Genomic DNA, 13,312 nt, shown 5'->3' on the forward strand with positions numbered 1-13,312 from the left:
TGGCCTACACTGGGCCCTCAATATAGTACAGAGTGTACATAGCTCCCTTGGGTATCTTTTATTTTAACTTTAGACATTCAGTATCACTGTGTATCTATGCACATGGTGTGTGCACGTGCACATGAACATATGTGCCATGGCTTGCAATGTGGAGATTAGAGGCCAACTTTATGGGAGTCTGTTCTCTCCCTCCACCTTTGCATGGCAGCTGGAGAGCTTACTAAGGTTGCCAGGCATGGGCTGCAAGTGTCTTAAGCCACAAAGCTTTCTCACTGGCTCTGCACCTCTTTTATAAGGCCACCAATTCCACTCATAAGGGCTCTCCATTCTCATAGTTTTTTTTTTTTAAAAGAATAGCTTTTATTTTTTTCTTTGACAATTTCACAGTTGTCAGCAACATATCTCTATATCCACCTCAGCTGACCCCCTCCACTCCCTTGCAGGTGCCCCAGCACATCCCTCTCTCCCTTCATACAGTCTCCTTAAAGAAGTCATCATAGGTTAGGTACTATTATGGCATTTTTATTTGTGTGGGTGTTTAGCCTGTATGCATGTCTGTGTTCCATGAGTATGCTTGGTTCCAGGGGAGGCCAGAAGATGGTGTCAGACACCCTCCAACTGGAGTGACAGATAGTTGTAAGCTCCCATGTGGGTGCTGGGAATAGAACCTTCTGGAAGAAGAGCCAGTGCTCTTACCACTCAGCGATCTCTTCAACCCCACATTGTGATATTTCAAACAGCGTGTTTTTGTGGTTCTTCTTCCTCCACACCCTCTTGTGGTTTCTCTGCCCTCCCTGATGCTGCCTCCTAGATTCTCTTCCCTTTCACGTCCCATTGTCTTTTCCCCACTCTCAGTCTTCCCCATCACCCAGTATTCGGCCTCTGTTCTGGATTTTCAGGCTTTACCCACATTGACACCTCTTTTTATTTATTTATTTATTTAATTTTAATTTTTTTATTAATTTATTCTTGTTACATCTCAACGGTTATCCCATCCCTTGTGTCCTCCCATTCTTCCCTCCCTCCCATTTTTTCCCTTATACATATATGCATTACAGCCTATGATCCTCATGTATGAGGGAACATGCAGTTTGTTCTTTCTGGGATTGGGTGACTTCACTTAATATTATACTTTTTGGATCCATCTATTTCCTGAAAATCTCTTGATTTACAGCCAAAGAATATTCCACTGGGTGCATGCATTGCATTTTCATTATTGGTTCATCTGTTGATGGACATCTAGGCTGGTTCTATGTCTTTGCTATCACAAATATAGCAACAGTGAAAATGATGAGCAGGTAACTGTGTGGCAGGATATGGAGTCTTTGGGGTCTATGTCCAGGAGCTATATGCATAGGTCATACAGTAATTTTAATTTTAATTTTTTGAGGAACTTCACAGCCAATTTTCATATTGGTTGTACTAATTTGCACCACCACTGGCAGTGAAGAAATGTTTCTCTTTCCCCACATCATCTTCAACATTTGTTTTCAGATTTCCTGATGATAGCCATTCTGTCTGTAGGGTCCCCTCTCACATTTAACACAATCTGAAAGGTCCCTCTTAGTACTATCAGACCAGATAGTAATTTTCTATGTATGAATCCTGGAGGCACCTCAGATTGTAGCAAGTTTGTAATATGTTGCGTGAATGCCAAGTAAGTAATTATGGTTGGAAGTAATGTTCACCCCTATATTTTGAGACTTGTGGTATATTCTTTGCTTTTCTGTTAGTTACTGAAATATTAAAATTTCTCACTCCATTAAACTATTTTTTCCCTTTAACTTTGTGTTTCTGGTTTGTGTATTTGAAAAGACTGTTTACATAAATGTAAAATTGAGATTCAGCATTATAATTTATGTTTTCTTTTATCAATGAAGACTCATTAAACTATTTATTCATTTTGTTGCTTGTGGGTTGCTTTATCTTATTTATTTTATGCTGGCTACAAGCTCGGCATGCCTCAGCCTCACATGACCTAGGATTATTAGGGTTAACACAGATTTTGGGCTTAAAACAGTGTTTCCAATACCAGGAACTCATACAAAGATGAGCAAGGAGGCTGGCAGCTGGGTATGAGGTAACCAGACAAGAAGCAAGAAAGAGACCAGGGAAAACAAAACAACACAAAAAAGCTGGTTTCAGCAAGTTCTAGCTGGCTCCCACAGAGCTGCCCCTGAGGAGCATGCAAGAGGTGCCTTTGCCTTTGCTTAGTGTACTGTCAACTTGGCAGGTGCTTACACCTCTAGACCTATTTGTACATGTAATTGTAAAAAGACTGAATTGTAGGTAAGGGCAGCTTCTAAGAAGGCATGTTCCCTGCCAAGAAGGAAGGCACCCAAAGACCACCCCAGGGGAGAACCAAGAGAAGGAACCTGGCATATCAAGACTTCTAAATTCAGACACTGGAGACTGACTTTCACACTATTGCTTGGCTCACCACTCAGGAGAGCCATTTCTGATTTTCTGAACTATGCTCAAGACGAACTTTGGCTTCTTATTCTACAGTGTGAATTGCTCTCCCTTAGAAGACAGCAACTGGGGCTATTGGAGTTGGGGGACAGATCTTTCCACGGTGTCTCCCTGCATGGCGCACACTAGCCTCAAATGCTATGTGTGTCTCAGAAGATTCTTCAGATAATAATCTTTTACTGTTATGCCCAGATTGCTAGATTCCCCAAAGACCACCAGGAGTCTGAAGCTGTATGCAAAAGCAAGGGGTCTTTATTTCTGCAGAAGTAAAAATGCCAATCCCAAAGTGAGCTCGCAGGCTCTTTTTAAAGGCATTCAGGGGAATTCCAAGGGAGGGGTTGGTACCCTTTAATATGATTGGTGCGTTCAAATTGAAAAAGCACGGGCAGCCCGGAAAAGTGTGGGCAACCTTAGTCAGTGGTCGTGAGTTCATCATAAGACAAGTGAACCTTGAGAAACCTTATCTTCCTCAGGCCAGGAGCTAGGCCGTCCCTGATTGGCTGCCCATTATCTGTGATATTTCCAGTAACCACTGAGCACACTTCTGAGGAATGGAGGCTCAGGCCTGCTCCAAGCTACCAAGCACCTGAAGCCTGTTATGGAGCTGTCTAGACTTATTTAACCAGGCCGCCTCAGTACCTCAATCCCAGAGTCTGGAATGCTGCTATGCACTACCACACCCGGACAAATGTATGTTCTAAAACCTATTTCTGTCCAATATGAGTATAGTCTGTCTAATGTTAACATCTTCAGCCATCATATGCCTTTAGGAATTTTTTTTATTAGCCTTTGAGGACTTCATACATGCATATGATGTATTTTAACATATTCCTTACACTCTTCCCCCTAACTCCCTCAAAATCTATTTACTATTCCACTTCCTCTCCCAACTTTGTATTCTCTCCACCTGCCTTTTAAAATAGCCTATTGATTCCTCGAGGTGCAGCCTTCGGTGTGGGGCCACTAACTGGAGAATCACCCATCTGCTGGAGTCCACACCCTTAAAGAAAACTGACTTTCCTTTCTCCAGAAACCATAAACCGTTAGTAGATTATCTGCTAGGGGTAGGGACTCTTAAGTTCCTCCCCACTTCATGCTGAAGTGTTGACTGGGTTGATCTGTGCAAACCTTTTTCAGTCAACAATAGCTGCTACAAGCTGATAAGTGCAGTGTCCTGGTAAGTCTAGAAGATTAAAAAAAAACATTTGAATTGATTCTTTATGGGTTTCACATTATGCACCTTTTTCTTACTCAGCTTCCTGTTCCTTCATATCAACCCTCCACCTTTGCAACCTCCCCGCAAAAGAAAAAAACCCCAAACATGAAAAACATCTTGTTGTGGAAGCTGTAGTCCAAACATCTTTTGCCCTTTTGTTCAAACATAATACTTGCAAAATGTTCATTGCAACGAGTCATTGGTATGGTTTGAGGCCTCTGGCTTCTGCTGCACCGTCAATACTGGATCGTCACTGGGACTCCTCTCAGATATCCTGTTGTTGCCCTGTGTCATAGAGATCCTGCAGCTTTGGTTCTGCAAGACCAGCCCTTTTACACACTCCAGAAGTTCATATATGATGGAGATATTAGGGTGGATTAAGTCAAAGCCATGGGTCTGGGCTTAGGTGGTAGCTAAGTTGATCAGCCTGCCAGTTATCCTGCACCCACACCACCCGGGTGAGCTCTCCAGCACTGCCCTAGCTAGCTCACTCAATGCTGCAGCCAGCAAAGGACAGGATCCAGCTCTCCTTCTCTCAGGGTTGGATCAACTGCACCTATGCCAGCAGCTGTTAGCTCTATTGTGCTGCCCAGTTGAGGTGCAATCAGGGCCTGCTCTTCCTAGTGCTGCAGCCAGTGAGAGTTTGGGATGGCTCTTCTGCTCTTATACCCTCATGGCTGGAGAAGACACTGTTTGGCTCTTAACAACCTGCTCTTTCTTCTTTAATGGTCCCTGAGCCTTGGGGGGGCAGCTATTTTATTTTTATAGTTCACAAGAAATATGTTAATTGATCATTTTCTTCTATTTATTCAAAGAACTAATTAAATTTAGATCTTCATTTTGAATCCACTCTCATTATCTTGTCTTTTTCATTAGAATTGTTAGTCTTTGATAAGAAGTATTTATTAATTTTTAAGAAATATCACAGTGTAAAGTCAATCTGCAAAACAAAGAAGTGGGGAAGAGGGTTACTCTGATATTTCAGGAATGTGTTCAAATTTATGATGTAAAGAGAGACTTTAGTGATCACATAGGACTAAGAATAGTCATAAAATTTTATGACTAATAATAGTCATAGATGTTAAAGAGTACCCGTCTTCCGTCAATAAAATAATTGAGAAGCATGAAGCCCAGAATTTCTACAGTATAACAACCAAATACCATTTTAAAAAGTTTGATAAAGTAAAGAAATGGGAGAAGAAAAAGAGAACTATACCCAATCAAAACAGAAACTTATTAGGGATGTTTCTTAGTTCCCCCATCTTCTGTTAGAGATTTAATAGACAAATGTTTTATAACATGTATTTTAAATAAGTACAAAAGTAAGATAGAACATGGAAAAAGTACCAAAGAAAATTAGCAAGGTCATGTATGGAAATGTCAGAAATAGAAAATATATGAAGGAATACAATAGATATCTGGGTGAAAAAGTGCAGTCAACAAATCAAAATGTTCACCAGAGACATTTGGAAGAGGACTCGTAGCAAAATAATAAATCATTGAGCAAAAAACGCCATTAGAAATAAAAAAAAAGAAAAAGCAAAACCAAAATAGGTTTACAAGTGAGTAATGCTTTTATGGAGTGTAAGGAACAGGCAGAGAGAGAGAGAGAGAGAGAGAGAGAGAGAGAGAGAGAGAGACAGACAGACAGACAGACAGACAGACAGACAGACAGACAGACAGACAGACACAGAGACACAAAGACAGACAGAGAGAGAACAAAAAAAGAACTCAAGCTGGTGAGTTGGCTCAGTGGTTAAGAGCACTGGCTGCTCTTCATGAGGTTCTGAGTTCTATATAGCATCCACATGGTGACTCATGACCATTTATAAAGGGATCTGATGTCCTCTTCTGGAATGCAGATGTACACGCAGACAGAGCTCTCATACAAAAAAAAAAACAAATAAATAAGAAAATTTATCACATTTAATATAGAACATCAATCTATACATCCAAGGAGCTCAAATACAGTCTGATTTTTAAAAATATTTATTTATTTATATAAGTGCTCTATTTGCAAGAATGATAGAAGAGGGCATCAAATCTCATTACAGATGGTCATGAGCCACCATGTGGTTGCTGAGAATTGAACTAAGGACCTCTGGAAGAACTGACCACTGAGCCATCTCTCCAGTCCTTACACAAATGTTTTTAAAATCACCATCTCTGTAATATATTGTCACAGACATGAGGATAAGTCATAGAGGTTTTACTTTAAAAAGTTCCAGAGACCTCCACCTGTCCAGCATGATCTCTAGACATCCAGAACAGCCATTGAGGCTTTGCTTGACAAAGGTCCAAAGATCTCCGGCTGATCACCACTGCCCTTAAATATTATGTATGGTCCAGGTGTAATTTTGTCTAGAAATCTGCTTTTTCTCCTAAAACTGTCTTTTTCTTTATTTCTCAGCCCTAAGGAAATTCATACAGGAAAAACCTTTTCCCATAGAGAATGTTGAGAGAATGCATCTGGCCAAAGGCTTGAGGCAATGATAGAGTTTTTTGCTCTGACTGTGAGCACCCAAGCAGAAACTGCATGGAAGAAAGTTAAGACCTTGGCCTAACAGTACCTGGTTAGCTAATGCTACCAGTAGAAATGTTTCCTTAGAAGCTGCTTTGAGAGCAATAGAAGGTAGGCTTGGAACATCATGCTTTACAGATACTTTTCAATAAAGGACCCCTTGGTAGGTAGCCTAGGCTTGCATAGCACACCTGTTGGTTTAGGACTGGGAGTAGTCAAGTTTTTTCTTTATTGGAGAACATTTAGCTCAAGCTATGCTGCTATGACAATCTTGGGCTTTAGCTTGGGAAATTTTATTATTAAACTTTCCCAAGTATTATTTAAGAAATAATAATTAGGTTATGCTGACCATTGCTTGGAAATTGATTGATTTTGGCTGTATGCTTTATTGTAGGTTATAGAGAACTTTTTGTATTTCCTTGTTAGACTGTTCTCTTACTTTGTTGATTTTTGAATGCCCTACTGATTGTAAAAGATGAGAAAAATCATGATGTAATCTCTAATGAAAAAATTGAATTTCATTCTAATAACATACTGGGGTTGGTCCAAGGAGAATGGCAAGCAAGTGACAGAGAGTAAGCTAGGGTGAGATAGACAACAAGAGAGATAGAAAGATGAGGAACAACAAGTAACAAGAGAAACAGAAAGATGCGTAACAGCAAGCAAGAAGAGAGATAGAAAGGTGGGTGACAACAAGCAAGGAGTCAGGCAGACAGCAAGCAAGACAGAGCCAGCCAGCCAGCCAGATAATAATGTTTTCCTGGGCATTAAAACCTTCAGCTTGTACCACATATGCCTGAGTCTCCAAGTATTTTTTCCCTCCATTCCTCAACCTCTCTTCAACATCTAGCTGGTTGTTTAACCAATGGCTGGTTTCCCTTAACCACCTGTTCACCATCTGCTCAATTCTCCCTACCACGGATCCACCTCTCTTCTCTCCTCTTTACTGTTCCCAGAGCTGGTCTGTGGGGACAGCAGTATATCTTGAGTTTTGGAATAGTAACCCCTCCTGGATCATTCTTTTGGTGCATGATTATTTTATCTATTTTGATCATCTTTTGTGCATCTCTATGTATTTTAAAACAAAATTTCTTGTGAAGAAGAGCATGGGGATTTGAATTGGGACTGCACTGAATCTGTACATTGTTTTTGTTAGGATAGTTATTTTTACAGTATTAATTCTACCAACCCATGAAGATGGGAGGTATTTCAACTTTCTAGTGCCTTCCTCAATATCTTTCTTTAGAGGTTTAAAGATTTTATTATAAAGGTATTTTATGTCTTTGGTTAGGTTTGTTTTGAGATATTTTATTTTCTTTGAAACTGTTGTGAATAGTAGTAGAATAGGAGATTCTAGCTGTAAACTCTGATTTTTATTAATAAGTGGGCAAAATAAATCCCATTATATTCATGCTATGGGTACATAACACATAATTTCTGAGGAAGTGTATTCAATGCATACCTATTATCACTATTAGATATGGTATGCTTAAAATATCTACTATTTGATATTTAAATTTTATTACTCATAAAGTAATTTTACTTACTAGAAAAAAACCTACCTTAAAAAAGAGACTAGCAATGAATTTTTACAAGAATATTCTTGCTATTTCTGTGTGTCTTTGCTACCAAGCCTTAATTATCTAGGTTATAATAGAATTTTTGCAAAAATATTTCCTTTTATACAGGGAAATCTTTAAAGATTAGATCACCTCTACTGTAGATGGTGTTGCATGTGTGGTTTTAAAAAGGAAAGCATTTTGAAAACTTGTGTGACATTTGTCTTTTCAGATGATATGGATAAAAGACAAGAAATAAATTTTTTTTGTTTTGTTTTGTTTTTTGTTTTTTTTGAGACAGGGTTTCTCTGTGTAGCCTTGAATGTCCTGGAGCTCACTCTGTAGACCAGGCTAGCCTCGAACTCACGGAGATCCACCTGCCTCTGCCTCCTGAGTGCTGGGATTAAAGGCGTGCACCACCATAGCCCGGTGACAAGAAATAAATTTATCCCCACTATTTAATGAAGAAAGAACATACATAAGTTCTTTAGTTTAAAACTGTAGGCAGGGGCCTGGAGAGACAATTCAGTGGTTTAAAGTTCTGGATGCTCTTTCAGAGGACTCAGGTTTGATCCTCAGTATTCACATAGTGGCTCACAACCATCTACAAGTTCAGTTTCAGGGAATCCAATGCTCTCTTCTGAACTTCAGCGGCACCAGGAATGCATGTGGTACACAGAAATACATGCGATACATGCAGGCAGGCACCCTTTCACAAAAAGTAAAATAAATAAAAATAAAATCTTAAAAACAGCTGTAGGCAGAGTGACCCATTCATCTAATTTTTTTCTGTATGCCCTCTTCTTTTCTTTGTCATGTTTTTAATTTTTAATTTTAATTTAACTTTTTTAAAGACAGAGTCTTACTGTGAAGTCCCAGCTGTCCTGGGATTTGCTGTGCAAATCAGCTTGGCCTTGAACTCACAGAAAACCACCTGCCTCTGGTCGCCTAGTGCTAGGATTAAAAGTGTGTGCTTTCAAATTTGGCTCCTTTTTAATTTTTTGGTTTGAAAGTTTTAATTTTTTATTAGGTATTAAAATAGAATCTTTGTGTCTCAAGTTTTCAAAAAAATTTATTTATTCTTTGAAGTTTTCATATATACATTCTACACACGAGCACAACAGATCTTGATCACATCCATGCCTTACTTTTCCTTTCCAGCTCCCACCAGGACTTCCATCACACCTTTCCAACTTTATGTACTATTTATTTATTTACATTTTTTATCCCTCTGAGTCCAATGAGCCCTGCCCATGTGCTCTTGGGTGTAGGGTTATTAATCAGTGACCACATTCCTAAAGTGACTTTCTCTCTTCCAATAGCCATAAACTGCCAATAATTCCTCAGCTAGGGGTGGAACTTGGGGTGCCCATACCCCTTCCTGCTAGAATTTTTAATTGGCTCGATCTTGTGTGCTGTGAGCTCATGTGTAGAACAGCCGTGTCGTGTTGAGAGGACAGCATTTCACAGCACTACTTTCTACCCTCCAGCTCTTACTTTCTTTCCGCCTCCTCTTTCACCACATTGCCTGAACTTGGGGTGAGGGGGTGTTGATGTAGATATCCCGTCCTTGGCTGAGAACTCAGTCACTTACTCTCAGCATTTTGAACAGTTATGATGCTTTACTTTAACTACTACTACCCTCTGTAATAAGTTCCTTTAACTAAGGCTGAGAACAGCATGCATCTATGCCTATAAACGTCTAAGTCAGATCTTCCCCATGCTTTCTCCCCTCCATCTGATTCCTCATTTTCCATCCTCACCCACCTCCAGTCCTGCCAAATCTACCCTCTTTCCCCTTCTTATGGAGATCCATGCGCTTCCTGCCTCAGAGTGCTCCTTGTTGGCCTCTCTGGGTCTGTGGATTGTAGCATGATTATCACTTACTTAACAGCTAATATCAGCCTATAAGTGAGTACATACCATATTTGTCTTTCTGGGTCTGGGTTACCTCATTTGGAATGACCTTTTCTACTTCCATCCATTTCACTGCAAAATTCACGACCTCATTTTTATTTTAAGCATCCAAGAAACACTCCATTGTATAAATATACCACATTTTCTTTATCCATTCTTTGGTTGAAGGATTGTCTAGGTTGCTTCCAGCTTCTGGCTATGACGAATAAAGCCACTATAAACATAGCTAAGTAAGCATCTTTGTAGTAAGATGGATTACCTTTGGGTATATGTTGCAGGATATTTGATCCCATTGTGAACCCCATGATTGTGAAGGGGTGTTGGAGTCTGCCAAAGGCTTTTTCAGCATCCACTGAGATGATCGTGGGAGTTTTTTCCTTTCATTTCTTTATATGGTGGATTACATTGACTCATTGTTTTTACGTTGAACCTACATCCCTACATCTGTGGGATGAAGTTCACTTGGTCATGGTGGAATACATTTTTAATGTGTTCTTGGATTTGGTTTTTGAATATTTTGTTGAGTACTTTTGTGTCTATGCTAATAAGTGAAATTGGTCTGTAATTCTCTTTCTTTGTTGAACCTTTGTGTGCTTGGGTATGAGTGTGACTGTGGCCTCATAAAATTAATTTGGCAATGTTTCTTCTGTTTCTATCTTGTGGAATAATCTGAGGGTATGCATTAGCTTTTCTTTGAAAGTACCTTTTATTGATACTATTATTTGAATTCGGTGTATTAATTTCTGTCATTTTTGTTTTGGTGATGTTTTCTTAGACCTCTTTAGATGAATTGTTCTGAAATTGTTATTTTATTCCCTGTTACTTTGTGTGTGTGTGTGTGTGTGTGTTTATTTTTGTCTTTAGAGAAAATATTTTAGTGTTTTCTGTAGAGCTGGCTTACTGCCAGAAATTGCTTATGTCTGTTGTTATCATGAAATGTTTTAATTTTTTCTTTAACTTTAATAGTTCTGTTCATTATGATATTCTTGGTGAGCAATTGTCTTTCAGAAGTTGTAATACACTTTCCAGGCTCCTTTGGCTGAAAAAGTTTCTGTGAAATAATCAGGAGCTATTCTCACGGGCTTGTTTTACAAGTTACTCAACTTTTTTTTCTTGTAGTTTTTAACACTCTTTAGTCTATGTTTTAAATATTTTAATTATAATATATTATGGAGAGTTTTTTTTCCTTTGGCCCTATCTATTTAGAGTTCTGTGGGCCTCTTGTACCTGGGTCACCATTTATTTCCTTAGGTTTAAGAAATTATCTGTATGGTAATTATTGAAAATATTCTCTATGCCTGTCTTTCCTATAATGATCTTCTTCTTCTGTGCCTATAGCCTGAAGGTTAGGTATTTTCACGGCATTTCAGAACCTTCTCACGTTCTCTTCCTACTTCTTTTTACATTTATCATTGACCTTTATTGAATGATTCAATTCCTCTCCATTGCCTTTGACCTCTGATACTCTGCTTGTCACATGCCCATTTCATTAGAGAAGGATGCCACTGAGATTTTTATTTGGCTTATTGGGTTTTTCAATCCTGGAATTATTTTAATTTTGGTTTTTATTCAGTAATCCTATGTTTCTTTTCATATCTTGGGTTGGCTTCTTCGATAGCTACTTTACTATTCCTGTGATAAAACACCGTGACCAAGGCAGCCTGCAGAAGGACGGGTTTATTTGAGCTTATGGTTCTAGAAGGACGAGAGTCCGTCACAGCCGCAGGAGGCGGGCGTGTTTATTTCTAGCAAAAGCGGAGGCCTCACATCTCTGATTACAAGCAGGAAGCACAGAGGGAGAGTGAACTAGAAACGGTATAAATCTTTAAACTGTCAACGCTTGCCCCCAGCACCACCAGCCATTCAAACGCCTGAGGCTCAGGGACAGCTCATTAAAGCCACCACAACTTTCTCACTTCATTCATCTCTTTGTTTTTGTTCTCTTGGAGTATATTTATTCTCCTTTGGATTGTGTGAACATTCTTTATTTTATTTTTATTTTTGTTTTTTTGTTTTGTTTTGTTTCTTTGTTTTTTTTTTTTTTGGTTTTGTTTCTTTGTTTGAACATTCTTATAATTATTCTTTTGAATTCTCTATCTGGTAGCTGCTCCAAGTCATTTTCATGTGGTGCCATTAGTATGGGAGCAGTAATTTGTGGTGGAGACATGCTGTATTGGTTTTCCATGATATTTCCATTTCTGTGATGGGATTTGCTCATCTGGGGTTAGTTTGTGGGTCTCGCTTTCTTTTTATTCTTTTGTATTTTTACTTTAAAATTATAGTTTCCTTTAATTTCAGTGGTGGAGTTTGCAATATTTATTGAGAGACTAGTCCTAGTAGGGTTGGGTTGCCCCTTTCTTTTTGGAGGTTTTTCCCTCTTGGCCTTCATCTCCTAGAATAATGACTCATGAGACTCAAAATATATTTATACATACCTAGGCTATACAGCTGGGCTCTTCTATGACTAGCTCATAACTTAAAATAACCCATTTATACCAATTTACATTCTGCCACATGGCTGGTTACCTCTGCTGAGGTGCCATGTATGTGTCCTCACATCTTCCCAGAGGAATCTCCTACACTTGGTTCTATCCCAGAATATATTCTTCCTGATGGATGTTCCACCTTCTATTCTACTCTTTCCTATAGGCCATAGGTCTTTAAATGGACAGTAAATGCATCCATCCATTACACAAGGTATTCTCTCTACACCTTTCCTCAGTGGGACTGGTTCTTAGCGTTGGAAGATTTATTTCTATTGTTCCTGTGAGATTAAAGTATTGTCCTTTGTGTCAGTTAGGCCCTCTTGATTGGGTTTACAGCTTTTGCTGTGAGTAAAGGAGCTCTTTGCATGCCTATTGGTTTTACCCAGAGTCAGATCTGGCCCACCCTATTTCCTCAGCCACTATGTTAGGGCTACTGGGAGATGTGGATCTTCCCACACACTTATAATCTTGACCTAGACTTAAAAATAGGCCCTTCAATGGGTCCTCAGCTTCCTTTGAGGTTGGTGAAAGATATGGAACTCCTCAAGCAACAATCCATTCATATATATTTAAAAATGTATCTTTGCTGGTGTGGTGGCACATGGCTGTAATCCTAGCACTCAGGGAAGCAGAGGCAGAATTCTAGGCCAGCCTTGTCTACAAAGTGAGTCCAGGACAACTAAGGCTACACAGAGAAACATTGCCTCAAAACCAAACCAAACCAAAACAAACAAACAGACAAAAATCACTGACCTTCACTGAATGACTTGTTTCTTTTATCTTGTGTTCCTGATACTTTGTTTTCTGCATCACTCATTCTGTTGATGAGCCTTTTCACTGAGGTTTTTTTCCAAAATTGTTTTATTTATTAAAAGTGTATTCTTCATACAATTCATCCTGACCATAGCCTCCCCTCCCTCTCCTCCTTTCAGCCCCCCACCTCCGCTCTCCCCCAGATCTATTGCTCATCCATTTCTCTCCAGAAAAGAGCAGGCCTCCTAGTGATATCAATGTAAACATGCCATAATAAGATACAATAAGACTAGGCATAAACCTTCATATAAAGGCTGGGTGAGGCATCCAGCAGGAGGAAAAAATGCCTCAAGAGCAGGCAAAAGAGTCAGAGATACCCCACTCCCAT

At 39.3% G+C, this 13,312-nt stretch overlaps 1 protein-coding gene across 1 annotated transcript in view; it reads left to right on the forward strand.

Annotated features, from left to right (window-relative positions):
• LOC311586158 (solute carrier family 22 member 19-like) overlaps positions 1 to 13,312 on the forward strand; it is a 35,697-nt gene that overhangs the window by 2,495 nt on the left and 19,890 nt on the right.

Source organism: Acomys minous (assembly GCF_964271855.1).
Source record: "Acomys minous genome assembly, chromosome: 2".
NCBI lineage: Eukaryota > Metazoa > Chordata > Mammalia > Rodentia > Muridae > Acomys > Acomys minous.